Raw genomic sequence first — 26,425 nt, 5'->3', positions numbered from 1 at the left:
TGTGTATATGAAGCCACTCTCTGACCTCATCAGGAACCACTGGCTGCTATTTCCATCTGACAACACCAAGCTTCGAAGTAAAACATTTGAACTCACAGTTACATATCACGTATTGCTAGAGTCCTGCGTGAGCAAGAGTCACTAAGACTCCCTAACACTTAGCTCATGCTTCCCAGTACGATGCCCCGTACTTTGGAGAGATGTGCTCTGGGGCTTAGAAACAGAAGCTATGGTTAAACCATATCACTTAGCTAAAAAAAGTGACTGAGAGCTCCCCTAAACCCCCCACTGCAAGCCCATGGCACAGGGCAAAGGGTGCAATGTCGATCTGGCAATGACTGCGCACACAAACCGGACCTGGGATCAGTTCAAAAGACACAGAGTAGCAACCACTGCTGTTAGTTCTCATAGTATGGGCACACAGCGGATGCACACGTTGAAATCATTGTTAACTCCTTCTGACTGTAGTCTCTTACACCCGATCTACTTTAAGAACCTGTTGCGCACATGCATTCACACCTGCCTTAAATTACAGGTGTGTGTATATCTGTCTAGTACTACCTTAGGACTCACTGTTGTGCACACATTTTCACTCTTACCATACACTTACAGTTGTGCACATCTGCTTAGAACTTTCTAAGTAGTCACAGATATGCACAAGTGTTTACACCTACCCTACACTCTCTGGTTTGTACATATGCCTAGAACGTCCTTAGGACTCACTGTTGTGCGGACAGGTTAACATCTGCCCCAGACTCACAGGTCTGCACATCTATTTAGAACTTCCTTTGGCCTCACTATTATATACAGGTGCTCACATCCACCCCAGACTCCCAGGTGCCCACATCTGTCTTTATCTACTTTAGGACTCACATCTGCTCCAGCCTCAAAGGAGTACACATCTGTTTAGAACTTCCTTAACAATCACAGTTGTGCACATTCGTTCACATCTGCCCTAGACTCTCAGCTGTGCAGGTGTGTACATCTATTTGTATCTACTTTACGACTCACTGTTATGTACATTGGCTCACATTTGCCTCAGACTTAAAGGAGTGCACATCTGTATAGAACTTCCTTAGCACTCACGGCTGTCTACATGCGTTCACATCTGCTCCAGAATCACAGGTGTGTACACCTGTCTTCATATACTTTAGCACTCACTGTTGTGCACGTGTTCACATCTGCCCCAGACTCTCTGGCGTGCACATCTTTCAAGAACTTCCTTAGGAGTCACTGAAGTGCACATTTGGTCACATCTGCCACAAAAAGTCCAAAAGACCAGTTCCACAAACCTGAGATAATTGTGCGTGTTTTTTGAGGTTCTTCCAACTCGAATGCATGACCAGAGAGGGGTTTAAAAATACTGAATATTAGATTGGTCATAATACGTTCTTGCTACAAGTTTCATAAATCCTAGCTTTCTCAAGACCAGGTGCTACATTGTTTACCACAAGACTGCGATCCAGGGTGCAAACTTTTGCATTAAGAAAAAACACACATTTGATGGGTTTCACAGTTTATATATGCGCTCAGTACACTATACCATCATCTAGAAGTGTAGCCAGTTAATGTTCCCACGCCCAAAGACATTGATTGCAAAGCATTCCTTCAACCTTTGACACCTCAATGGCCTAAAAAAACACGTAGAATATCATGCCCTATCATCACCCCTCTGTTTATAGTGCCCACCTCACACGTCAAAAAATAACTAATGATGGGCGGAATGCTGAACAATGTCAAACATTCCCCCCCAGTACGGAGATCTGTGCCTAAATCCATTGTTTATTCCTTACTACGCCATTCCAGCTTGGGCCCTGCCATATGCAAATCAGCCTTGACCCTGTGCCCAATGGGAACAGTCCAGCCCGAACTGCCAAGCCAGGTCTTCGCTGGACTAGGAACAAGCATCCTGGAACAGGTTTCGGGGGTAACACCCCTCATCAGCCAGGCTAGCGTGAATCCAGTTGCATGGTGAGGACGTCAGCAATGTCCCCCTCACTTCTTAATGTTATTTTCCTCTCCACAAATACTGAGCCTCCTTTCGGGTCAGTACTGTACTTCATTCTGACGACTCAGTGCTCCATCCCACTACACAGTATTGTCTTCTCCTTACTTAACCCCAGTACAGTGCCCACTCGCTCCTTTCAGAACTGTGTAATCTCTTCACAACTATCAGCAGTATGATCTCTTAACAACCACCTTGCTGTGTCCCCTCATCCTTCCCACTCATGACTCACTTCTTCAAGGATCAGTCCCTCAGAGAGGCTGCTCAACCCTTCCACTAGCTTTACCTCCTCCATCCGTCCATTCCCCCAATATGTACGCCACGGGCGCATGCCGCCAGTACAGCACTACAATGCTAGCCAGCTATGTTCACGCTTTGGAAATACCAAACCATACATACACAACTGCATCTCTTTGTCGCCCCTTTCAATACTGGGCCTCATAATGCAGAAATGCCATCTAGAGGACTAAGACTGCTTCACCACAGTATCCTTTATTTTGTCAGCCTTCGAATTTTGACACCCTCCATGCTCCCTAAAATAGTGTCCTCTTGACCCATGCCACCCCCCTCCAGTAAGGGTCCTTCTTCCGCCACAGTATTCAACCCTTCCCCTTCCAGGATACTCCTCTCATACTCGATCTTGTGTCCCCTCATCCGTCCCCCTCAGTGTTGTTCCTTCCACTATATGTTTCAACCTCTCTGTACAGTGTTCCGCCTCCTCTGCTCATTCCAATGCCCCTCAGTAAATTGCAACCTCCTATACCCCGATGTCAGGTTCTCTCCGCTCTGTGTAGTTTCCTCCCTACGACAGGTCTTGCATTCCCTCGACACCCCCCAATAATGTGTTATCCAAGTCTTCCTCTTCCTGTCTGGAGCATCCTCCAACCCACACTCATCCTCAGTATTGTCTCTCAGCCTCTTTCTTCTTACCTCAGTATTGTGTCCCAACAATCCCCCTTCATCCTCCTCCTCTCACTGTTGTGCCACCTCCTCTCCTCAGTTTTGTTTCCTCTCAACTCATTATTCTTCCTTCCACTCCCACTCATCAGTCCCGGTCTGAGCATTGTAATATGTTCTCATTACTGTTTCTTCTCAAGTTAGAAATGTCTCCTCCCCATCTCAAGCCCGTCCCAGACGCTGCGATCGTGACAGACAGACAGACTGGCCTCATCGCATGGTCTCCACTCCGGACCCCTTGTGACCTCACTACCCTCACCCCTTCACCACAGCCGGGACGGAAGTACAACCGGTTCTGAGGTCTGAATCCTGGACCACCCCAACACTGGGATCTTACCCTTTTACTTCAACCAGCCTGCACGGATGTATAACCGGCAGAGAGAATCAAGATCTTTGCATGCATTGTCTCATAGCCCTGAAGAAGTCTTGGGGTACTTCCCTAGACGAAACACGTGTTAGCTGGGCAACCGTTCAGGAGTAAAGAAGAATATAACACCCAAGACTTCAGAGTGTTTTAATTTGTGATCTTATGGATATTGAATGTTCTCTCCTAGATTAACATGACAAGGAGTACTCACTCTACACTTAACTCGGACGTGTGCACAGGCTTGCAGCACCCTCCGCTCCTCCCCCAGTCTTGTTCCCCTCCTGAGTAGTGTCCTCTTTTCCTCTCAGTAGCCTGTCTCCATCTTTCCCTTCAGTCTTGTTTCCTTTCATCTCAATATCATGTTCCCTCATCCCCCTGTATCGTGCCGACCCCTCTCCACCTCAGTCCTGTCCTCTCCTAACGCCATCACTATTGTGTCTCTCTCACTGTCCTCTCTTCTCCTCTTTGTCGAGTCTCTTCCCCTCAGTATTGTGCTCCCTCTGTGTTGTTTCCTCTCACTTCATCATAGTCTCCTTCCAATTCCTCGTTAGAATTGCGTTTCCTACTCTGATCACCAATCTTATGTCCACTCATCTATACTGTTTCTTCCCATTAGTATTTGTTCACTTCTTACTCTCTCAGTACAGTGCCCTCTCCTCTCAGTATTGTGCCTTCTAAGCGCCCCTGTTTTATTGCCACTCCTGTGAGTATTGTCGCCGTCTTGTAACGTGTTTCACACAGTCGGTCTGCACTGTGCCTCTCTGCCCTCCTCCCTCAGGTACTTAGCCCAAGGGGTGGGTACTCCTCACTGGACTGTACCTGACTCAGCCCCAGCTCTCACCTCACCCTCTCTACCACAAGTGTTGTGTCTAATGCCTGAGAATTGTTATCTGCTCCAGCAGCCTTATTTCTCCTTCTCCATGTTCCTCAGGGTTGTGTCCTCTCCTCTTGGTATTGGGACCCCCTCCTCCCTTAAGTGTTTTTTCTCCCTCAATATTTTCCCCTCCTCTTCTTCTGTCATATCCTCTCCTCACTCCCTCTCAGTATTGTGGCCCCTCTTCTCCCCTCAGTGTTGTGTTCCCTCCTCTTCACATGGTTTCCTCTCCTCCAAGTATTGTGACAACCTCTTCTCCCTTCAGTATTGTCCCCGCCTCTCCTTCTCTTAGTCTTATCCTCTCCTCGCTCCCTCACAGTAGTGTGACCTCCTCTTCTCCCCTCAGTGTTGTTTTCTGTCTCTGTATTGTCCCTCCAGTCTCCTCCCACTGTTTTTTTCTCTCCCCCAGTATTGTCGCCCTCCTTCTCTAAGTAATGCCTTCTCCTTTCCATCACGTCCGCTCCTCTCCTATTTGGGTCCCCTCCTGACCTCTCCCCCCCCCATTTGTGCCCCTTCTTCCCCCTGATTACGAGTCAAGGTATTTATCGCCCCAATATCTAGGAAAAGTACCACACAACCCCTGCACCTTTAGAGGAGAGTCTCAATTCTTAGACCCATGTCATCTAGCTCATTCTACAGAAGCAGTCGTCCTCTCATTGATGGTTGATAAGCGCGCAGATAGCAGTCGCACCCAGGCACTGGTGCTCCTCGATTTATCAAGGGCTTTCAACACGGTGGACCATAGGATCTTAGAAGACCGTGCTGGGGCCACTGGGATGAGGGGACCAGCACTCGCTGGATTACCTCCATTTTGAAAGACTGCTGTCATTCAGTCGACTTAACTCCATTTACTTCTTCCTACGTCCATTTACATTGTGGAGTGCCCCAGGGATCATCCCTATTCCCTCCCCCCCCCCCATCTATTCAACATTTATATTCGCCCGTTCGTCCCACTCTCAAAAAACTGAACTGTATCGTCTAAAACTATGTAGACAATATGCAACTACTCTTCAGGCTCGATAACACCACCAAATCCAATGTACAGTTTCAATCTACCATGCTGTATATCCGTGAATGGATGAACAGCAATCACTTGAAATTAAATGCGGAAAAAACAGCTCATCATCACCAAAAACAAGCTTGAATACTGGACCGACTCACTTTGGCCATCCGAGTTGGGAACCAAACCTAATCCAAAAAAAGCAGTACAAAGTCTTGGAGTGACTACTGTCGCTGAACTCGCTATGAAGCCTCAAATTGGCTCCGTAATTTCCTCATCCTTCCTAATTCTCCGCACAATTAAGAAAATTGACAAATTCCTCACCTTGGAGGACCTTATCGAAGTGGTCAGCGCCCTCGTCATTTCAAGAATTTACCACGCCAACTCTCTATTTGTTGGCCTTCCCAAACGCCTTACTAAAAGGCTCCAAATCTTTTAGAAGCAAGCAGCCTGTCTAATCTATAAACAACCAAGCAATGCCACATCACCCCTTTCATGATAAACGTCCACTGGCTGCCTGTAGAACAAAACTCGATCTTTAAAGGCTCAAGAATCATTTTCAAATCACTCCATAACAAAATCCCCTCTTTTATCACTTCTTGACTTAACAAGCACACTCCCAAGCACTTATTACGGTATGCCCACTTGAACGGCATGTCAGTCCTCAAGTTGAAGAGGTTGGGCGGCGCTAGATTTGAGGTCTTTGCCCCCTTAACCTATGCAATTCTTTTCCCACTGAAATAAGATCAGCACTTTGTTATTTAGAGTTCAGGAAAGCATTAAAAACCTGGGTATTCAGACTAGCCTACAACGAACTCCTCACTCACCTATATATTTATTCTCTGACAAACCTAACAAACTTAATTCTCTACACACCTGTATTCTGTTTTGTTCCCTCCTCAGTGCCATTAAACTGACTGCTGACGATGTGCTTTGTAAGCTTCATTAGCATAACGATACCACGGGGTGAGTTATTTATTGGCTGTGATAAATACCACCTATTACAAGTTCAAGAGGAATAACATGCAGATTTTGGTGTTTAATGCCCCAAAATTAGCATGATACAGTAAATACTGTATGTTTTCCCTATGTTAAATTTCGACAGGTTTAACCTGCTGAAATCTAATTAATGTTGAGTTATTTAACGCATCCGAAAATGATCAGATGTGCTAAATAAAACTAAACTCGTAATTCCAACCCATGCGTATACAGGAGTTTTTGCATGGGGTCAGAATATTAAGAGCAACTTGTAACCAGGCCTCAATTGTTGTTTCCTCCCCATCAATACTGTCAGTGGCGTGCCCACACTGCTTTGTATCATCTTCCTCAGTATTCTCGTCTTCCCTTCCTACAACAGTTTCATTTCTCCTCCTCAGTGTTGTGTCCCCTCAGCAATGTCTCCTCTTCTTTTCAGCCATGTCCCCTCCTCACTTCCTAAGAATTGTGATCTCTCTTCTCCCCTCAGTATATTATTTCTTCTTCTCTAACTGTTGTGACTCTTCACCCCTCAGTGTTGTTTATTCTCCCTGAGTATTGTCTCCTCCTCACTCCCCCTCAGTGTTATGAGGCATTCTCAGTTTCCTCCCCCTCAATATTGTCCCTCCCTTCTGCTTTTCTGTCATGCCCCCTCCTCACTCGCCTTAGTGCGTTGACCCCCTCTTCTTCCCTCAGTGTTATTTCCTTTCCCTCAGTATTGTCCCCCCTTCTCTCAGCCGTGTCCCCTAATCTACATCTCCCCTCTTAAGTGTTGTGACCCTTCATCGCTTCTCAGTGTTTTCTGCTCTCCCTCTGTATTGTTCCCCTTTCTCTTAGTCATGTAACCTTCACTCAGCCATGTCCCCTCGCCAACCACCCTCAGTGTTGTGCCTCTCTTCCCTATTAGTGTTTTTTCCTCAGTATTGGACCCTCCTCTTCTCTCAGTCCTGATCCCTCCTCTCCATTTAGTTGTTTCTTCTCCCTCTCTCTCAGTATCGTGACCCGTCTTCTCCCCACTGTTTCCTCTCCATGAGCATTGTGCCCCTTCATTTCTTAATCATGTCCCCTGCTCACTCCCCCTCAGTGTGTTGACCCCTCTTCTCCCCTCAGTGTTGTCCCTTGTCGTCCTCTCAGTAGTTTCCTCCTCTCTTTCTGACGCTTACTGCTTTGACGCCTCTTCTACCCTCAGTATTGTCCCCTGCTCCATCCCTTCAGTGTTGTGTCCACTTCCCTCAATGTTGTGTTCCCTCCTCTCCATGCAGTTTCCTCTCCTTCCAGCTCCTTCTGAGTCTTGTTTCCCCTTCTTACACCCCTCAGTTGTCCCATCTCAGCTCCGTATTTTACTCTCCTCTCGGTTGTCCCCTCCTGTCCTTATATCAGTCTTGTGTTCCCCTCCTCACCTCCCATCAGTTATTCTTCCTCTCTCCTCAGTATTGTCCCCTCCTGTCCTCCTCTCCGTTGTGCTCCATCTCACCCACCCACCCTTCAGTCTTATGTCCCCTCCTCACCCCTTCAGAGTTGGGCCCTTACTCTGTACTGCCCCCTCCTCTCCACCAGTCATTTGTCCACCCCTGCCAACCCACCAATTATCCCCCTCTCCTCTGTATTGTCCGCTCCATCAGTCTTGTGTCTCCTCCTCACCCTCAGGTATCCCTCCTCCCTCAGTCTTGTTCTCCCCCCTCAGTGCTGTGCCCCCCCCTCAGTGCTGTCCCCCCTCCCATGCACCTCTGTATTGTCCCCTCCTCTCTGTCAGTCTGGTGCCCTCTCCTCACAGCCTCAGAGTTGGGCCCTTCCTCGGTACTGTCCCCTCCTCTTCATCAGTCTTGTGTCTCCTCCTCACCCTCTCAGGTATACCTCCTCTGTAATGTACCCTCAGTCTTGTGCCCCCCCTCGCAGTACTGTGCCCCCCCAGTGCACCTCTGTATTGTCCCCTCCTCTCAGGTAGTTCGAGCCCTGGGGGTGGGGGGGGGGGTTGGCCGCCCCTCCCCGGACGCTCAGGCAGACGGCCCCCCTCTCCAGCCCTCACCCCTCTCCTCCCGGCTGCCCCCTGCCCCCTCCCTCGACGGGGCCCCCTCACCTGAGCCCCCGGGTCGCCGCTCCTCTCCCTTCTTCTCACTTCCTGGTTGGCACCGCCATCTTGGGATCGACGAACTTCCGGTCCGTGACGTCAGAGCGAGAGGGGGCGGGGCGGGGAAGCCCGGGGACTGAAGGGGCCAAGGGAGGCCCCGAGGAACACCATGGGGCCCCGAGGGGCTTCAGGGTCCACGAGACGGGCCGAAGGGGTTCGCAGAGAGCCGTGAGAGGACCCCAGAGGCATACAGGGCCCCAAGGGGCCAACAGAGGGCATGGGAAATCCAGGGGACCCAGGAGAGGATCTGGACCCTAAGGGGACAGCACCCAGCATTGCCTATCCACAGGGGCCCAAAGGGGCCAACAGAGGGTATGAGAGATCCAGGGGACCACACATGGACCCTCAGGGACAGCACCCAGCATTGCCTACCCACAGGGGTCAACAGAGGGCATGGGAGATCCAGAGGACCCAGGAGAGGACCTGGACCCTAAGGGGACAGCACCCAGCATTGCCTATCCACAGGGGCCCGAGGGGCCAACAGAGGGCATGGGAGATCCAGGAGAGAGCACCCCAGGTGGCTGAGAAGCCAGGAGAGGGCCCCAGAGACACACGTGGCCCCAAGGGGTCAAGAGAGGGTGTGAAAGATACACAGGACCTCAAGAGGCATCAGGGCCCCTTGGATACCCTGAGAGGGCCTGAGAAATACCATGAGCCCAAGAGCCAAGAAAGGAGCTTTGAGGTGCCCCTAGAGGAGACAGAGTGGACAATGAGGGGCAACAGGGGGCTTGGGAGACCCTGTGGTGCAAGGATAGGGCCTGAGGGACACAGAGGGAACCAGAGAGACCAACAAATGGCATGGTAGAGCCCGCAGGACCACGAAAGGATATGAAGGAGATATGGGGAGAGGATGTGGTCTCACGGCTAGACTGCCGACTTTGGTGCTGGAAACCAGGGTTCGAGCCTCGGGGTCGCGTCCACATCCTGTGATTCTGGGCAAATCACTTAATCTCCCCGTGCCTGAATGTGTGCTTGTGTAACGTAACCGATGCTCATATAAAGCGCTCCAATACCTTTGGGTCCAGTTTGCGCTATATAAATCTGCATTTAAAAAAAACCACAAACAGATGGACCCTGGGGGCAAAAAGATGGCATGTGAGACCCAGTGGTGCAATGAGAGGACCAGAAGGATACTGAAATCCTTCTGGGGGATCAACAGAAGGCATGATAAACCCTGAGGGGCCACGCGAGTGCATGAGGTACCAAAAGACGGTGTAGGAGACTTTGGGAGGCAATGAGAGGACCCGAGAGACACAGAAATATCTTGAAGGACTAACTGCGGGCATGGGAGTCCCAAAGATGCTATGTGAGGACACTTGGTACCCGGAGGAACCCTAGGGGGGAAAATCCATAGGTCGAAGAGGGGGGAAATTCTGAGGGGCACAAAGTGCCCCCTATGTTTTTAGTTTTAGAAGAACAGTTCCCCTACATTTTGTGAAAAGATAACTGTCCTGGGACGGTTAATTCCGACAGTTGAAATGCTTCAGCTGACGTGTAAGGCAGGGATTTCATTACAAGACCGGAGGCTACCATTATGCATATTTCTTTTAATGCAACTTCAAGCAACCACTTTGAAGTAATACATCATAAATGCTCATGTATTACAATAGCCACAAGCCTAGATAGATCTGCCTCTTTTAAATGCGGCTTCAAGCAGATAGGTGCTACTCTTTACTCATACTACTAACTTCTCAAGGAGGGCTTGAGTCTATGGACGAATATATCCTAGACCTTGATCCAGACGAGAATGATCCAGATTTTACTCTTTCAGAGGACGAACTTCCCTCTTCCTCTAAAGAAATAATATGCTGTGAAACCGAGGGAGGGGCAGACAGCTAAATAAGCCTTCTTGCCAGGGTGCCTGTTGCCTGAAAGAAATGTAAATGTGCGCAACTGGTCAGTCTGCAAATGGAAAGGGTGATTGGAAGCCGATATTGGTTTTAATTGATGGAATGACTTGAAGCTTCCTGTGGTATTGTATAAGGAAGCTACCAGCTAAACTGTGAGCTTTTAAAATACAGTTATAAAAAAAAAAATTAAACGTACAGTCTGGGTCTGGCTTTTGATAAAGTCTATATTTTGGTAGCATTTTGTAGCACCCTATCCTCTCCTGTGTGTAATACAAGTTTAAAATAATGACGTACATGTTCACTGCTTTCTGACACAAACTGAGACCTCATAGCACTTAACATACGCAAGCCAGTATTCTCAACTACACCAACCAGGATTCAATTCTGTGACTCTCTGGTGCAGTGCATTAACTAGTAGAGGCTTCATAATGTGCGATAGGGAATTTCCCACTGATTAACATAACTTGCATTTCCTTTTAATTAAAACTCTGCCTAATTTATGTAGTTATATGAAGGTAAAAGACTGAAAAAAGTTACAGAATTTCTTTTTTAGCCACGCCTTTGACCACACCCCGACGCTTATTAACCCCACCCCCATTACACGCAACATCACAGTTCCCATACTTTTTTTATGCACTCCAACCACTAGGTAAATCCCGAGGACCAACAGAGGCATGGCAGATACTGGGAACCAAGACACTCCTTAAGACATTTTAGGGTTCCCAAAGGGGCAGAGAGGGCACAGGAGATATTCACCTAAAATCAACCGAGTAACGAAAACGGAAATACTCACCTGCTATTAGGAGAGATCCAAGTGCTGGATCTTGGTGCCCAGCACTGACCCTGAAAAGTACTTACGACCGTACTTACCACTAACTCAATTTTCTCCCATAGGAAACCATTGACTGTTTTTCTGTCAAATTTCTTCTGAGTGTCGATTTTTGCAAACTACAAATATTCTTTAAAAATTGTGCCAACTGTGAAAACGTAATTACTTACCTGTTTTAGACAGATGTCCCAGTACGGAGCCTAGGAGCCCAGCATTGGATTACAAAAGTAACGAGAACATAGTTTACCCGTAACTTGAATTTTCTTCCATAGGAAACCATTGACTGTTTTTCTGTGAAACTTCTTTTTTAATTTCAATAGAATTTTATTGAGTTTTGTCATATACGAAAACCATACAAAACAACTACAAATACAAATAAACATAAACATAAAACATGCACTTTGTATCGCATAGGGACAGGGAAGAAAGGGCCAGAGAGGAGTGAGAAGAAGCTTGCTTGTCTTTGTCTAAAGGGTTGGTATCAGGTCGAAATGCTAGACATCTACAGGGTGGTTCAGGGTGGGTCATAGGGGTCTAAGTATTTGTCCAGGGATGCCCACATGTTCCTGGCGGGCTGTCTCCACGGTGAGTCTCGAAGGGCCACCGTATCTGCACCTCTAAGGTACGTCACCCAGTTGCGCCATCCCTTAAACGATGCCTTGGAGGTGTCTTTCCAATTACTTAGAACCATTTTTACACCTGCTGTTAGTAGAAGATCAAGGAAGTCGCTATCCTGTTGTGGGGCTGTCTCTGTCCTAATAGGGGCTGTTACTAGGGTGGCAAACTTGGTTTTGAGGGAATATCCTAACATGTTGTTTAAAAAGGCAAAGATCCTCTCCCAGTATGATTTGACTTTGGGACAGTGAAATATGAGGGGGGCCAGATCCCCCCCCCTTCCGCTATTACAATTCCAGCATTGGTCATTGGGGTTCAAGCCTAGTTTCGCCAGGCGTGCTGGGGTCCAGTGTAGTTTGTGTAGAGTCCAGAATTTTGTCTGCGCTAGTACCGGGGTTATCTTGTTTTGTGTGGGGGAGGACCAAAGAGCCTGGGTTTCATTCTCGCTCAGTGTAACTCCTAGTTGCGACTCCCAGTATTTACAAGTCTTCTCGTTAAGTTTAGATGAGTTCGGCCGTAGGAGTCTATATATGTGTGAAACTTGGTGCCCTATTTTATTGAGGTTGGAAATATACTGGATGATTGAGGGCTTGGTAGCAGAGAGTCTCGATTTGGTCAATGCTGTTTTGATTTTTAGGAAGTTATAAAGTTCAATGTCTGGTAATTTGTGCTTGGTTTTTAACGTCCTGAAAGTGGTGGGATTCCCTCCCTCTTCGAGTTGAATAGGGAGTGAGATCCCTGTTTTCCTCCACGCGTCCATAGAGAGCGGTTTGCCTTTGTATTTTATCTTATTGTTTGCCCATAGTGATTCCCATCTCTAGTTTTTTACGCTATATTCCATCTTCTGGTCTACCTTCAGTAGGGCACTTCTAGTATTTTTGAGTATTGGGTTTACTACCATTTTATGTTTACTGGCTGTTAATAGCGCTAAAGGTTCGAGGTTGTTCAGTATAGCTCTTGCTACTCGCAGCCAGGCTGGTGTGTATTCCTGGTCTGGTAGAATCCAGTGGCTACCCTGTTTTGCCAAAAAGGCAGTTTGGAAGGTTTAATCCTCCTATTTTTTTCCACAGTCTTAGTTTTTTAAGGCTTATCCTTGCTTTTTTGCCTCGTCAGATGAAGTTATTCAGCAACTTATCTATTTTGCGATGGAAGCCGTCAGTGAGAGTTAGAGGGAGCATATTTGCCAGGTAGTTGACCATTGGGGTAACCATCATTTTAATTGTCTCAATCCTTCCCCACCACATAATGAATTTAGGTGACCAGCCCTCCAGCAGCTTCTTTATTTTGTCCAGCATTGTTTTTTTCATTTTGTTCCAGTGTGTCTCTAAGGTCATTGCCAAAGTAAATGCCCAGGTATTTTACGAAACTGGTTTGCCAAGCGAGACCCGAATCCCCCAATATGTCCCTAGTATGTTGAGTGGTGTGCATTCTGACTTGCCTTTGTTAAGTTTATAACCGGAGGAAGCCGAATACTTGTCTATGGATTCCATGAGGGCCTTGATAGAGGGGCTAGGGCTTTCCGTGACAACAAGGATGGCATCCGCATACGCTGCTAGTTTGACTGTGACCTCATTGATGGTGAAGCCTCTCATCTCTTCATTGGTCTCGATGTCTTTAATCAAAGGCTCTAGTGCTAGTAAGAATAGTGAGGGGGACAGGGGGCAACCTTGCCTTGTTCCCCTTTGCAGAGTGAAGGGCTCAGAAACGGCCCCATTTACCACAATGCGAGCCGTAGGTTTATCGTATAGTGCAATAACTTTCCTTGTGAAGGAGTTACCCAAGTTGAAGGCCCGCATGCACTGTTCAAGGAAATGCCACGATACCCTATCAAACGCCTTCTCTGCGTCTAGTGTGATGGTCACTGCAGGTTTGATCGACTTGGTCGCTCTCTGAAGAATATGGCATAGAAGTCTGGTGTTATAGTGTGACATGCGTGTCTTGAGGAAGCCAACTTGTGTGTTGCTTATAAGTTGTGGAAGAACCTTATTAAGCCTAGATGCCAGGATTTTTGCATATATCTTACAATCTACGTTAATCAGAGAGATAGGTCTGTAGTTTTGGGGGAGCTGGGTGTTTTTGCCTTCTTTGGGGATAACTATGATATTCGCTTCGGACATGGTATTTGAGACCTTCCCTGTCCCCTCGCAATGGTTAAAAACTTTCCTCATAGTTGGTAGTAGCTGAGTTATGAAAGTCTTATAGAAAGTGGCTGTGTATCCATCTGGCCCGGGTGCCTTGTTAGCTTTAAGGGACTTAACTGCCATCTCAATTTCATCTGAACTAATCTCTTTTCCTAGGGTGAGAGTGTCTTCTGGTGTTATTTTTGGGAGATTTAGTCTGTTAAGGTATTCGGTGCAGCCCTTTTCGTCCAGTGTTTGGTCTTTGTTGTAAAGCTCCTGATAAAATCCAGTAAATGTGCGTAGAATTTCTTTATGTTGTGTGTGCGTGATGTTTTGTGAATCTGTGATTGTGGTGATGGTATGCTGTCTTTGTTTGTGTTTTAGGTAGGATGCCAGGATCTTCCCAGCCTTATTGGCCTCGCATAGGTTTATTGCTTTAAATTTGTTTATCCACAGACCCGCTCTCTCACTCAGAATTCTATTGAATTCGTATTTCTTCTTTGTGAGTTCTGTAAGTGCCCCTGCGTTCTTTGGTTCTGAGATATGGGTTGCCTCTAGTCTTTGGACATCCGATTCTAGTTGGTCTAACTGTGCTTTTGCATTCTTGTTCATCTTGCCTTTAATGTCCAAAATTGTCCCCCTAACTGTGGCTTTCAAAGCGTCCCACATGGTTTTGGGGTCTGTGTCTGTATTGTTATTAAAGTTAATATATTCTTTTATGGCCTCCTCTATTTTGGTTCTGTTGCTGTGGTCTGTCACCACATCGCTGTTGAATCTCCATCTTCGTGGATGGTCCTCATTGTGGCGACCGCACAGTAGGAGGCTGATACAGGAGTGTTCTGAGACAGTTCTCGTGGCTATGTCTGTATGCTCTATTAAATGGGTGTGTGTACCTGTGATCAGTATATAATCTATTCTGCTGTATGAATGGTGTGGGTTTGAGTAAAATGTGTAATCTCTCGTGTTCGGGTGTTGAAGTCGCCACGAGTCTTTGAGATTGAATCTGGTACATAGATTTTTCAGTATGGTGTGGGCCCCCGGGGGTAGTGTATGGCACTGTGATTGTTTGTCTATAGTGTAGTCTAACTCCATGTTAAAGTCCCCTGCCATCACTGTTAGGTCATTTTGCGGGAGTGACTTCAGCCTTTTCAAGATGCCGTCCCAGAAACCGGAGTCATCCGTGTTTGGTCCGTAGATGTTGAGTACATGAATGTTTTCTTCCCCCCTTTTCAGCCGTCTTAATAGAATTCTCCCTTCTCCATCGCATTGTTGATCTTCAATACTTATCTTGGATTTCCTATTTGTCAAAGTGATAACACCCCGTTTCTTACCCACGGCCGGAGAGCATGCCATCTGACCAACCCATCTCACCCTAATCCGTTCTGCATCGTCCAGGGATAGCCTAGTCTCCTGTAGGAGGAAGATGTCTGCCTTAGTTTTAGCTAGGTAGTCAAGTATTTTTTTCCTTTCAACTGGGTGATTGAGATCTTTAAAATTTAGTGAGACTATCTTTAAGTTGGACGTTAATGTTTTCATAGGGCTAGATGTCATTTTATTATGCTCGGTGGTGGTTAATAGATCATAGCCATTTTCCTTCTCCGTCCGGTATTACTCCTACTCTCACTGAGACTTCTTGTGTGTGAATTCTGTGGTAATCCTCTCTGGACCCACGTCCCCACTCCCTCCCGTGGCCTGATGTCCTTCCCTACAGTGCGTGCAGAAGTGTAGAATGAACGTTTTGAAGAGGAAAGGGTAGAGACAAAGCATGAGTGCCTGACAAACATTACTAACATGACGTAAAAAAGACAACAAAAAAAAAAAACTCCCTCCACCCCATCCCCCCGCAACCCACGCATAGAATTCTGGACGTGCGACAGCAAAGATCCAGCTCCACTTCCCCTGGGATTCTGTGGGACCGTATGTACATGCATCTGTGGCTTAATCACCCTCGATACAGAGCTAAGCTCATCCTGTCTAGCACGCCATGTAACCCTCTTGAGGAAAACTGGTGCTCCCACACAGCTAAAACAAGTACAAAAACACCTTATGTATATGCATCCGTGGCTTAATCACCCTAGATTCAAAGCTAAGCTCATCCCGTCTAGCACGCTGTGTTCCCCTCTTGAGGAAAACTGGCGTACACACACAGTTCAAAAAAATAAAAAATACAAAAACCCATTAGTGTAGTACTGTAGTAATTATCTTAGAAAGGATATTAGTTCTTAGGTTGTTCTCCTATCAGCCTTATTTGTTCGTCAATGTTTTATTTTTGGTGCGCACAGTAAGTGTTCCAAAACCGATGTGGCGGTTTTAAGATCCACGTGCAGGTCCTTCCCCTGAGGTAGTTTCGGCCGTCTGGCTATTGAGGTAGATGAGTGTGCGAAATTAGCGGCCTGTCTGAGGCAGTTTGTGAGGTAGATTGTGAGTGATTGAGTATTAGTGTAGATCGACCGCAAAGCCAGAATTTTTAGATGACATACACTTATTCATTCCCCCCTAGCTCTAGCGAGGCTCTCCTCTTGTTCACGCTTGCTTGGGAGACTTCCATTTCTTGTTGAGTCGGACCTTTTAGATAGCTGGACAGGTTGTTGGGGTCTCCGAAGATGTGCTTTCTGCCTTTGTCGGTGATTCTGAACTTGGTAGGGCCTATGAATGAGAAGAGGATGTTTTCCTTCCTTAATCTATCTCTTTGGGCTAGAAATCCTTTCCTTACCTCCACAGTGTGTTTAGAGTAGTCCTGGGTGAGGATGATTTTTTGACCGTTCCACATCAGATTCTGTTTTTTCCTTGCCACCGTGAAGATGGCTTCAGTGTGTTGTAATCTAAGAGGCTTGCAAATTGTGGGGCGTGGTGTAGTGTTATTTGGTGTTCTGAAGGCTGGGACTCGGTACACCTTGTCTAGCTCCAGCGGGAGGTCAAACTTAATGTTGGTAATTTTGGGGATCATGTCTTGTATGAACACAATGCACGACCCGCGTTTCTCCTCTTCCCCTTCGGCGACCCCTAGTATTCTGATGTTCACCCTCCTGTTGCGGTCGTCTAGTTCTGCAGTTTGTCTTCGGAGCATTGCTGTGGTTTTGGAAAGTTCTAACAAAGCCTTGTTTGCCTTTTGTTCGCTGTCCTCCACATCACTCACCCTCTGCTCTACTTCCGCTAGTCTATTGTTCGCTGCATGTATGCCCACTCTGACCGCAGCCATTTCCAGCTGGATAGCATCCGTGGTTTGTTTAGTCGATTTTTCTAGGTCATGTACTTCCGCCAGTTTTTTCAAAATCATGTCCAGCGTGCTGTTGATATCCGGTCTTTGTTTGATGGGGGAGTCAAGAGTATCACTCTTGTTCTTTTTTGGCTGCTGCGTGTGTTTCCCATCATTACCAGCCATGGCTACTAGCCCTCTTCTCTCCTGCTGTAGGCTGAGCCTTCCTCTGGCTTTCCGCTCTATGATTGTTTCTCCATGTGATCCTCCCATATTGACACTTAGTTAGCGCTTTTGACCTCCCTTGGTTACAGTACAAGCTCTGAGCCGATGCGCTGTTGTTGGGCTTTGCGTTCTTGCAGACTGTGTTTTACTCCCAAAAGCTCTTGCCCGTTCTGTATGTTGGTATTTATGTCGGCTGCCCTGTGCAAGTGAGTTGGTTGCTGCTATCCTTTAGACCACGTTGAATTATTTTCTTGTTGTTAGAGTTTGGCTGCTACTGGTTCATCCACGTTATGTACCCCGCTGAGTTTTGATGACCACGTTCACCTTGGTCATACCCTATTTAGCTATTTAGCTGTTTAGGAACACCGCCACCCCTTTCTTGGAATCGCGTTTCTGTGATATTATGAGCGGCCGCGACAGAGGAGTTGGGGTCTTTCAAATCTCTCTGTGGTTTGTGCGCCTGCCCTTGTAATGTTTCGTTATGGCTCACTAGGGGTTCTGCCCTTAAGTTACGTGTTTACCGGTATGCCAGCATGCCAATTGTGGAGGTTTTTATGATAAGTTTCTTTCCCCCTCTGTGTTGGTGGTAGTTACTGATGACTCTCTTTTGTTTCCTTGCTTCAGCTGCTTTCCAGTAGCCCCCTCACGATAGCCTCTTTAGCCTGGGTTGTGTCGGACCTCCACTGTTTGCATCCGAAGCTACAAAGGGTCGTGCTCTCCCCGTTCTGCTGAGCGCACATTGACAAGGACCTTGTATAGACCAAGTTGATTGTCTGGCAGGGCTAAGATGGCGGCACAAAGTATGAAGCGGCGGCTCCTGCTATAGACTGCGCTTTCGTTCTTTTTTTTTCCTTTTTCATTGTACACCCAGCATCCGTCCTCGTTAGTTTTCGTGCTTAATGGCATCCGTTAGACCAAACACGCCCTTGCGTTTGCCAAAGGCCGCACTTTTCACTCTTTCGCTGTGGTGACGCTTTATCGTGTCTCTAATCTCCCCCGTTGCACTCCGGCTGCAGACTTACTACCAGCCGCGTTGTTTTGCCAGCACTCACAAGATGGTGGCCCCCATCCCAGGTTTCAGTTTCGTTCTGGGAGATTATCGATCGTCTTACTTTCCCCACCCGGGCTCCTACATTGAGTATCGTTGCCTCCGTGAAGCCTCACGGGAGGTCCCCAGCACTAACCTGGTGAGCTAGCTGCTGGTCTCTCTGCGAGCGTAGTTATTATTCTCGATCGGCATGCGATTCAGGCATCGGCAAGGGGGTTTCACTTTGCAGGCACCATCTTGGGCCTGCCTTCTCTTTCTCGCCGGGAGTGTTCTTCTTCGCTAATTACTTCACTCTGTTGCTGGGGTTGGGCCCGATAAATGGCTCATCATCTCCTCCAATCGTTCCGACGTCATTTCGTATGCTTGCTTTAAGGTTCCTCAGCTCATGTGTGTTCTTTTTGTTGCTCGTTTCCAGGGATCAGCGGAGCGCTGGATTCAGACGTCTGCACCCATTGCCGTCCAAGCCACGCCCCCTGTGAAATTTCTTCTAAGTGTCGATTTTGCAAACTTATAAATATTCCTTAAAAATCGCCTGTATAACTTAAACACAGTTTCTCAACTGCTTACAGGTGGTACACTAGTGCTGGATCTAGGATCCAACACTAACCTAGAAAAAGTAACCATAACCCCACTTACCTGCTAAGTGAATTTCCTTCCATAGGTTAACATTGGTAATCTGATTAGAAAAAGTTTCTAAGTGTCAACTTTTAAAATAGCAAAATATTGCTTAAAAATCACAACAGTAACTAAAACGAATTTACTCACTTGTTTCCAAGAACTGTCCCAGGACTGAATCTAGGATCCAGTCCTGGAGTTAGAAAAGTAATCCTGAAAAGTAATCAATTGCATATAACTTAAAATTCCCATTGAGCTCAATGTATTGTTGTTTGAAATTGTGTTGCCTATTGCAACAAACTGTAACTATTACCTGCAAACGTCAATTGCCTATTGCAAAGTATTTAACTAAAGCATCTCATTCTGAGAAAGTATATTTTGATACCTATTGTTGGTTCTAAAATAAAACAACCATATATTTTTTATACAAACCAATGGCCTAGAGTTCAGTTCTTGAGTGTGTGAGACCATTTGCTGACTGAGTGTGTACAACAAATGCTTTACACTGTCCTCTGATACTGCCTTACTGCTCGACCAAGCTACCACTCTAGAGAGTAAGGTCATACCTAACTTTGACCTCTATCAGCCTCTGGGAACTGTGGACTCTGTACACCCTGTACCTATTTGGGAACAGTATATACAGAGCCACTTTCCTACAACATCTGACCATGTAGGTGAGCAGCAAGGTGGAAGGGCTAAGAGTTGATGAACTTGACTCTAACTGTGGGCAGGACATGCTTTCTGCAGCTGCACGTGTGGGCGGAGCAAGGGTCCAGGAGCCTTCATGTGTGGCTTATCCCCTGGCCCACACCAACGGAGGCTCCCATCCATGGTGAGTGAAGAGCGGCCAGCACAATTCGACTACTTTTGATTGGTGGACCAGGCAGATGTAGTGACGTTTCCAAGTGACCCACGCATCTTCATCCCAACGTGAAATGCTGGGTGGCCTACAAAATCCACAGTACTGCGGGTAGCAGAGAAAATGTTTCCAGTGAACTGCTGCAACTAAATGGATCAAAAGGGTGCCGGTGGGTCCCAAAAGCTCAAATCAACCGCTGCCAGTAATGTCCAGCACTTGGGGGCTGCCGCACAAAATGAGCAGTGCTCATGAGAACGCTGTCTACATGTTGCTCTTGGGGCTGCCTTCGCCACTTCTGAGGCCAGGGTTCGCAAGGTGTTGCAAATATATTCCTGTCAATAGGTGCACTCCGCCTTCCCCACCAGCTCTTCCTCGTTACCTTGACAAAACAAGCTAAGTAAGCATTGACCACTCCCACAGCTTGGCTGAAAGTTTTAAGCTTTCATGATGTCAAGGAGTTGGTACATTTTGCCTCTACATGTTCTACATTTATGGGGATGAGGGGCTGTGATCTGGGAGTGTTTCTGGCCTGTCTCCAATTATCCCGAGTTGTTTCAAGGCCCGAAGGACTGAACTGATGGAGGACTGTATGGGCTGGCTTTTTGGCTGTTAGTGGGCCTGTTTTATAGTCTGGTGGGTTTGGTTTTACTGTTGATTTCTCTGATAGTTTCACAAACATTTCCTGCAATAAGTACACATACAGTCTCCCACACCTTGGAAAACACTATAGAACATGTCTTTACATCTTCAAAATGTCCCTGATTTGCAAATGCGGGCCACTTTTTTAACTACTTAATTAATGGGGGCCACTTTTACCTTGGCACCCGAGCCTGTTTTCTATCCCAGTCCAACCCTGAGGGAATTTGACAGTCTGTGAGTCCTGTGCAGGTGCTGCAGGAGTTCTAAGGTTCAAAAGCCAATCAAGAGACCTACCAATTGTGGCGACCTAATGGCAGCAGATGGTGGCCACATCCCCCTCGTACCAGGCTGTGGTGTGATCAGAGCAGCTGGCTTCATGTTCATGAATCACTAAAGTGCCAACAGGATGGACCAAGATCTTCTGCATCAACACACACCAGAGGAGTGCACCAGAAACAGGGCAGATTGAGTGAATGCAGGAAAACTCCCCTCTCCTCAATGGCACTGCATTCAAAAGGAACACGTGGCCACTTACACCGAAAAACAATGGAAACATAGACATGTTTTTTTTTTCTAAATAAAAATGTTGTACGGCCTTTAGATTTCCAACTTGGCGTAAACCGCCTCCAAGCTATAGCGATGTATGAAACACTCCTTCTTGGCAAGTGCAACAAGGATATGATGGGGTTCACATCCATCTGTGGTAGGCACAACCCCCGTTCTGCTACCTTTAAAAATAACTCAAAATCCCACCCGATCTCCCCGGCTGTGGGGGATATAGATCGCAGGCCGTGAGCACGGTGACCTGTGGAGCAGGACTCTGGGCCATACAGATGTTGAAGATCTTGCACCCCTTTAGAATCACTTTGTAAGGTCGCTGCTGAGGTGGTCTCAGAGCACCTCTCTGCTGCCCCTGCTCCTAGATTTAGGCTTGCAACCAATAAGCAAGCTTGCTAGTTTGAAATCCATACAATTGTGGGTCAAAGTCTGGTCTCCCGCGTTAAAGCGTCTCTTGTCATACTAAGGTCGGAAAAAGTTTGGTTTAACCCAGCATGGATTCCCTCCAGCTTGCCTCATATATAAAGAAAAGCTTTTGGCGTCCAGCCCAGGCAAACAGAGTGAACCGCTCCTGTTCGGGGAGTTTAGCAGCTTCTTTTTTAAACATACACTCTGCCTACAAATGTGAGGAATTTTTACATTACTTGCAAATGCTGCTTTCCAGGAAATTGTACACGCAACTCAGGGTGGGCTCTCTTCTTTTAACATCTTTTACGAATATCTGGTCCCATCCAAAGTTAGAGCATGGTACATGTTCTGTCTGCAATGATAATTATGAAAATGTCGAGCATGTACCTTTCTTTTGTCCAGTATATACGCAGGAGACTTTAAAATGGGCCAAACCACTGTGCCTAGTCCGGTGGATCAGACATTACTGGGAAGCATTGAGGAGCTGTGAAACAGACGCCAGCCCTGCGGTGGTGTCTGCTGTGTCTAAATTCTCCAAGCAGTTTGGTGTAGAAGATTTTAAAAAACCTACCACTTGGTCGCGAACTGCACCTTTGGCACCTCTCCAGGCACTAACTCGCACGGGTCACTTTGTTTGATTGTTTATTGCTTCTGGGTGCTGGCTTGGACTTCAAATTTGTGGCCCATTTGTTCTAAAATCGAATGTTTTATTGAAAAGTTTTACCATTTTAATGTTTTTATGTCATGTGTTTTTTAAGTTATTGTTGTGTGTTGTCGATTAATTTAATTAATTCAAACTGACAAATAAATAAAGTAAAAGCACACTTTCAGATTCAGAGCGCCACACCTTATGCCCGTCTCCAAGTTCCATGGCCAACAGCTGCTGATTTGACTTTACTGTTCTGCTTTGGTGTTTAACTGTTTGTATATTTTTGATTGTTACTCTTGTCACTTGTAAAGCACTCTGATGCCCTTGGGTCATGTTTGTGCTCTAGAAAACCTCAAAAATAAACACCCTTCCAACTCCTCAGAGACAGTGGTATGCCAGGACAACTCCTGCTGTCTGCCTCTGAAGGGGCTGCTTCTATGGGCTGGCGGTGGACTTCTCAAGGTGGGTCCAGGGGTTTAACCTGTTGATTTGCCAGGTCTCCCGGAAAACAAGGAATTTGTGAGTCGCATACGCCTAATATGTACCTTCCCCCCCTGAGGGCGGGTCGCAGGCAGAGAGGATTCACTTCCTCCTTTCCTCACCCTGGGAATTCCCAGAGAACCGGTACAGAGAACCGGCGTGCCACCCACACTTCTGGGGCTTTATGCACCAGAGCTGTGTGTCCAGGCTCTTTCTGGTTGTATTCACCACAGGTGGTGTCCATAGCCACTCTAGGTGAGTGATGACTGCTGCTTTATGTCCACACCACCTCTGGGTCTGTCATCACCACAGCTGCATGACCACAGCACTTCTCAGTCTGTAATAACCACAGTCATGGGGACACACCACTTCTAGGTCTGTCACCACTACAGCTGTGTGTCCTCACTACTTCTGAGTCTGTGATCAACACAGTTGTGAGTACATGCTGCTTCAGTGTCTGTGATCACACTTGCATGCCCACACCATTTTTGGGTGTGTAGGCCCAACAACTATGTGTAGACACCGCCTTTGGTACTGTAATAACCTCAGTTGTGCGTATGTACAGGCCTCGAAAAATCTACTCGACCACTTGCTATGGCGAGTCAGAATTTATCAGGTCGAGCTATATTTAAGACCTACTCATCTGTTCTGGTGAGTTGACGGAGAACAGATGTTCTGTTCAGTCAGAAAGTGAAGGAGCAATAAAGATACCTCTAAATCTTGTTTTTATATTGTCACATTTGCTCTGTGTTCAGAGACTGAGGTTAGAAGTCAGTTTTCAGTTAATTTTCCTTCTCTGACTGCAGAGTTCCAGGATTTTGTGAAGCGAGCTGTCTGAGCTGCTGTACGTAGTGTGAAGCGAAAGGCTGTACGGTATAAGGTTTTTCGTAACACATTTAAATAGCTAATATGTCAACTGTACAAACGTTTTAAAATATATTTATGTAGTTGTGAAAGCTAATTTTTTCTACTTCTGTGTGATGAAAAAAATATTTTATTTGGATGGAAAACAAATCATAACACTTTACTTGGTGATGTGCAAATAATAAATATGTTTTTGGAAACCCAATTTTCACAGAATATTGTTAATACACTATATAGTTTTATCTGTAAAGCTGCATGGTAGTGGGAAGGTTTTTTCCCCTTTCTTGGAAATTTACTGTCTGTAATTGAGAGTGCGCTATCACATCATGCCTTTGTAATATATTTATTAAGAGTTAGTGTTTAAACATGAACTGAGAAGCACTCCTGCCCTGCCGGCAATGCTATTAGTAAACTGAGAGGCGAGCCGGGGATCACGTGTTCCCTATATGTAGGCTAGATTGTTATTACACTCGGAGCAAATGTTTAGTCAATTTAACCAACCAAATGAGGTTTTTTTGTACAGCAGAAATGCTGAACTCACATATTTGAAGCTGCAGTCATATGTGAGAATGAACAAAAGGATGACTGTAAAATAAAATGTTTGCCAATGATCACACACTTTGAGATCAGTTCATGGGTCAAGTACATTACAGTTGGGCCGAGTAGATTATGGAAGTACTCGACCTGCAGGTCTAGTAATTTATTTTTAATTTTTTGAGGCCTAATCTAACACTTCTGGGCCTGTGGATCATCACAGTTGTGTGTGCACGCTACTTCTGGGTGTGTAATCACCATGCCCATTCTGGGTCTGCCACCACCCTAGTTGTGTGTACACACCACTTCTGGATGTGTCAGCACCACAGTTGTGTGTCTATACCACTTTTGGATCTGTCCCAAACTCAGCTGCATGTCTGTACCACAGACACTACGCAAAAGATCACCACACCTGTGTGTCCTCAACACTTCTGTGCCTGTGATCATCACAGTTATATATACACGCTACTTCTGGGCATGTCATTACCACAGCTGGTTGGAGACACCACTCCTGAGACTGAGAGCACCACAGTTGTAAGTCCACGCCACTTCTGGGCCTGAGTTCACCAGAGTTGAGTGTTCACATGAGGGCTAGAGTGGGCTCCCTGCACTGTGCATTCACAGACACTTTTGGTGAGTGGTGACCACAGCTGTGTGTTCACACCACTTCTGGGCTTGACTTCACTACAGTTGTGTTTACACACTACTTCTGGTCTGTGATTTTGCTTTGTGTTCACAGACACTTTGGGTGAAAGATCACCCATGCTGCTTGTCCACACCACTTACAGTTGTGGATTCTCCACAGCTGTGTGTCCACACCATTTCTGGACTTGGAATTCCTGCAGTTGTGTGTAGACACCATTCGGATCCGTGATCACCACACCCTGTGCTTGCCGCAACCATGCGTGAAAGTTCACTCCAGCTGTTTATCCACACTACTATAATCACCACAGCTGTGCATTATAAACACCCTGGCTTATGGAAATCACCAGAACTTGTGAGCCCTAAGGGAGCAAGGAGAGATAGAATATATGCTTACATGGTGCACGATGGAGGGGTAAATTCACAGAGAAAGGCCCCACTGTAGAGGCCAACACCATTGTGTTGAGTTATGTTTTCTCCGTTGAGAGTGCCCTCCCTCCCACAAAAATGTGCACACTTACTTACAACTGGACAAAGACATCGTCTCAGATGACACCAGGCTAAGGTCGATGTCACTATATACTAGGATTGTACCCTCAAGGCTAGAGGCCACCCCGCACCAGGCCAGGTCACTCCTACACCAAGCTTGTCTCATACCAGGGCATGATCACCACCACGCCAAGATGGGTTCGTTGTACCAGTCCAGGTCGACTTCACATTAGGACAGGATCATTGTCGCGTCAGGTCACCACGGTGGTTTGTGTACCCTGTTGCTGTACGGCGTTAGGTTGAGAAGCCATTCTAGGGCAAATGCGCGTACATTAAGGCACTGAAGCCCTGCAGATAGTCCTAGTATTGGGCAGAACAGAGGGTGCAGTGGAAATTATACTGAGGACACCAGCTCTCCACTGTGCTGAAGATAGCATGAGCAAGGGTCGCACTCGCGTGTACTGCACAGATACCACCACCGAGAACATATATGTGGTGCAGGGCAAAGACTGCTTGAGCACATGCAATCGAAGAATGCGCTCAAAGGCTTCACTGGAACCTAACACAGAAGCATGGGATGACACCTGGACATGAAACAAGCAGGAAGTACAACTGGAGAAGGAAAAATCGAACTCTACCCAGAGAGGTTAAACTAAATGCAGACGGTCTGCTAGCCGCGGGAGAACCAGGAAATGCAGGAAGTTCAACCGGACTAGCAGAAGTCTAACTCTCCACAAAGCGACTACTACAAATGTAACCAGACTGCAAACCTTGGGGGAACCAGAAAAGGGGAGCTAGCAGGAAAGCTTCAGGGAATGCAGAGCACTGACCTTACGCAGCCAGGACTAATGAAGAATCTAGGAAAGGACTAGAGACAAGCATGGGCAGCCACGGGTTATTCAAGGAGTGCAGAAAAGCACTTAACTGGCTTCTCAAAATCTTGCCAGAGAATAAAATATTCCTCCTTAAAGAGCAGCTTTGGACACAGGTGAGAACAGCAAGGTATAGAGAGGACTGTCTGTAAAGAAAACAAAAATCACCATTGAACTCCAGTAGGGGACGACTCATTGACTTAGAGCAGTGGTGTTGAATCTTTGGACCTGGAGACACACACCCTCCAATATAGACTGACAGCTGTGTGTGTCAGGAACCAGGCCCCTGGCCATCCACACCAGGAGGATGCTCCAACCTGGAGCCTGGGGTAAGCCCCACTGCCAGCCGTGGAGTGGGCAAGGCGTCCCCCGCTTGCTCCTGAGGTCTCTCTGGCCTCTTAGGTTTCTCAGAGTGGCGGGCCGCACCCTCAGGAGCTAGACACCCTCTTTCCACTCTTGCTTCCGACATCTATAGGGTGGCACCCTGTAGATGTCCTTTCAGTTTGGGATCAGTACCCTGAGACTGAACACGCACCTGGCAGTCCAAAACTTCCGGGGGGAAACAGTCCCTCTCGATGTGACACACTGTGTCACGAGGGATCTGCCTGATGCAAGCCTCCTCTGTCT

General features: G+C 46.8%; 1 protein-coding gene across 2 annotated transcripts in view; it reads right to left on the bottom strand.

The window, feature by feature from the left end:
- The window catches only part of SBNO2 (strawberry notch homolog 2), a 502,221-nt gene extending 493,838 nt beyond the window's left edge, over positions 1-8,383 (bottom strand). For both annotated transcript variants that reach the window (XM_085639189.1, XM_085639190.1), the window contains exon 1: positions 8,256-8,383. The gene's annotated coding sequence lies outside the window, so the exon portion shown is untranslated. The remainder of the gene's footprint in view (positions 1-8,255) is intronic.
- Positions 8,384-26,425: the final 18,042 nt, after the last annotated feature.

Source organism: Triturus cristatus, chromosome 12, assembly GCF_964204655.1.
Source record: "Triturus cristatus chromosome 12, aTriCri1.1, whole genome shotgun sequence".
NCBI classification, from domain to species: Eukaryota; Metazoa; Chordata; class Amphibia; order Caudata; family Salamandridae; genus Triturus; species Triturus cristatus.
Note: the sequence above shows the minus strand (reverse complement) of the source record. Positions and strands in the feature narration are given on the sequence as shown.